We start from the raw sequence: 3242 nt of genomic DNA, 5'->3' as shown, positions 1-3242 counted from the left end.
TAATGGACTGCGTAAAACCTTTAAAACAGGGCGGTTGTGTTAACTTTCCTTTTTTTAATTTTTGCAAATTTGTGAAGTATTCTGAAGCTTTTATTAAAAAAAATTTTACAGTACCTACATCAGTTAAAGCACATAGATATGGATTATTGCTATATAAAGACCTACTATTAAGACAATCGAATAAATTATTAATAAACTCAATAAAATCTGCAGTATTTGATGAAGTGTTGCTTTGATGTTGTCCTGTTTGTATGCAAGTTCGAATTGCTGCTGACATGGAATTGCTTAACAATTGTGCTGCTAATTTAACACGCATTTTTTGAAAAGAACTTGGGTAATTATGTGCATCTGTTATTTTGACAAGAGACCTATTTTATGATTTTGTTTGTCCAATTCATATGTTTTTTTTACATCATCAAGTGAGATTATTTTATTATCTTTTATAAAACATGCATTAATTAAATTATTTCTAATATTTTTGAATAAATGTGGAACATCAAACAAAGAAAATATTTTATAGTCCTTGATAAAAAAAAATGGATTATCCTCTGAAACATCTAATGATTTTAAAGCACTTTGGTTGTTTGTGCTTTGATCGCAAAATATAATTTTTGGACACAATCCAACCTCAAATAACTTTTGTAAAACATCAATTATTAAATTTTTTAAATTGTTTTGTTAACTCCAGAATGAGCAAGAAAATAAGCTATCGGAAATCTCCATGGTGAATAAATACCTTGAGCCATAAATACTAAAACACAGTTGGCACTTTAATTGGTCCTCCCAAAATGACCTAAGTCTTCAAAACCTTCAATAAAATCAAATTCTTTAGAATATTCTATAAATTCTTTTATATACCTACATCTCATCAAAACAAACAGTGCATGCTTTTTCTTTATAGTCAGATGACTCAAATTTTTTTTTGTAAATGGCTGAAAAATAATGAACTAAAACCTGGTAAGAATTTTGATTGACCAATCCAACGACGAATAGTCGATGGCCCGGGTAAGTTAACTTTTTGTGTACGTAAAAATGTTTATGCTGTTGGTGATTTATAATATAAATTTAAAGCTAAATTTATTTCATTTAATGTCCATGGACGACGCCTATCTTTTAATTGCATTGTTGTCCAAATTGCCTTGGAATTAATTGATGGAAATTGATGGATATTTATTGAGTTCTTAACATTATTACAAGTGTTAAAAGTTTTAACTCTTTTTTTTTTTTTTTAATTTTGAAATGTGAGTTATTTTATTATGAATTAATTTGTTATTTTGTTTTAATTTTTTGTTTAGGTTTATTTTTCTAGGTGTATCTATTTCAATCAAATCCGATTTCCTTTTTAAATTTGGGTTAGGCATGGCTATTATATTTGTTATTTTAATCTTTTGAGGAGTAGAAAACACTGAAGCGGGGCTCGGAAAAACTAACTCTACGATGTCTGATTTTAAGCGTGTATATGTTTTAGTTGGTGTAAAATATTATACTCCTATTCAGATTTGGCATTTTTATCAAAGGCTGATGATGTGCATCAGATTTATAATTATAGGGAATAGCAGTGTCTATTAAACGATTTGGAGTAAAATTTTGAATAGAGCTCTCAGGTGGGAAATGTTCTTGACAAAATGTACCTATTGTGGAGTTTATCTGGTTCAATAGAAAACAAATTTGTGTTCCCATGAAAATTTACAAAAATAAGTTAATAAAATAACAAATAATATTTATAGGTAGGTAAATGATTTATTTTAAAATTTACAAATCACTTAACATATAATAGATATTTTCTTAAAATTAATCAAATTAATAATTATTAATTAAGAACTAGGAAGTGACAAAATAATATTTGAAATGCTTTATGAAAATTTAAAATTATTTCCTTATCTGAATTTATTATCCATAATTTTTTTCTTTCGTCTTTTGGAAACTGATACATTTTTAAATTCGGAAACATTTTCTTCGATTTGTCACAATTTAAATATTGGCACTTGTTTCCAGACATGTTTCAGAACTTTTCTACAGGTCTACAGTCCACACAGTACACACTACAGAACCAGGAAATGCGAGTTGCGGGCAACAGCGAACGATTAACAAGATAGTATAGTGATAATAAAATAATTATTATTATTTCCAATGATTTTGTTTGGCATTTCAGTTTCTTATTATTATTCTATTTTTAGATGGTCGCCGCGCGATAAGCTACCTCCCTCCCTCCGAACATCTATGACAAAAATCTATGAAGGGGGTACCACCACCTTGCATCCCGGTGACACTAGCGCTTCATAGTGGCTGCATCCTACGTATGGTCGCCAAATATTAACATTGTGTAGGCCATCTATCTATTCTGTAATCAATGCTATTATCATTAATTAATTAATATTATATAATATTTTAACCAATGCTACCAATTATCTTATAAGACCTTGGTCATAGATAATTATAAATAATGATAAAGGTATTATCAAATATCTGTAATCACGGACTAATATATACAAGACTGGACACGACATGGTTGGAGGGTGTGGGGGGTTGACCACGAAATTTTCCTTTTAGCATTATTACTACCGTCTTGGATACTTTTGGAACTAGAACACATCATACAAATTTCTAGTTCCAAAAGTATCCACTAAGTCGGCGCTAGTAATGCTAAAAGGAAAATATCCCCCCAAACTCCGCCTGTTGTACTACATTTCGTAACCACAATATTCATCTCGTGTCCAGTCCTGTATATCTTAGTCCGTCGTCCGTGTATGTAATATTAATTATTATTGTTCTCTGGTAATTTGGTATGTGCGTCATAATGATGTCATAATATTGTGAAAACAATGGAAGGGATCTGTTGCGACAGCCAATATCAACAAGACGTAGCTTTAATGGTCAAATTAGCATATAGGTGTAATAGGACATTAAATTGATCAGGTTCAAAGTACAATAGTTATCAATATTGTTACCTTGGGTCGAACGGTATCGAATTTATCAGATATAGCTCCTGGTCTTTACTCTTTACAAATTAAGAAATAGACAATAGTAATTATAGTATAAACAAAGCCCCGTTTATCTACTTTTTAGGGCGAACGATGCAACCCTCTACATAAAAAATTACAATTCAATAATTATATCAAAAGACTTGTTTTAATTTGAGAAGTGTAATCTCCTTTGTGACACGGAGGTCCTATAAAAACGATATTTGTAGCTGTACTGACTATGTATACTATGTATCAACCACCAATACTTTGAGGAGCTGT

The sequence above is a fragment of the Acyrthosiphon pisum genome, chromosome A2, assembly GCF_005508785.2.
Source record: "Acyrthosiphon pisum isolate AL4f chromosome A2, pea_aphid_22Mar2018_4r6ur, whole genome shotgun sequence".
NCBI classification, from domain to species: Eukaryota; Metazoa; Arthropoda; class Insecta; order Hemiptera; family Aphididae; genus Acyrthosiphon; species Acyrthosiphon pisum.
Note: the sequence above shows the minus strand (reverse complement) of the source record.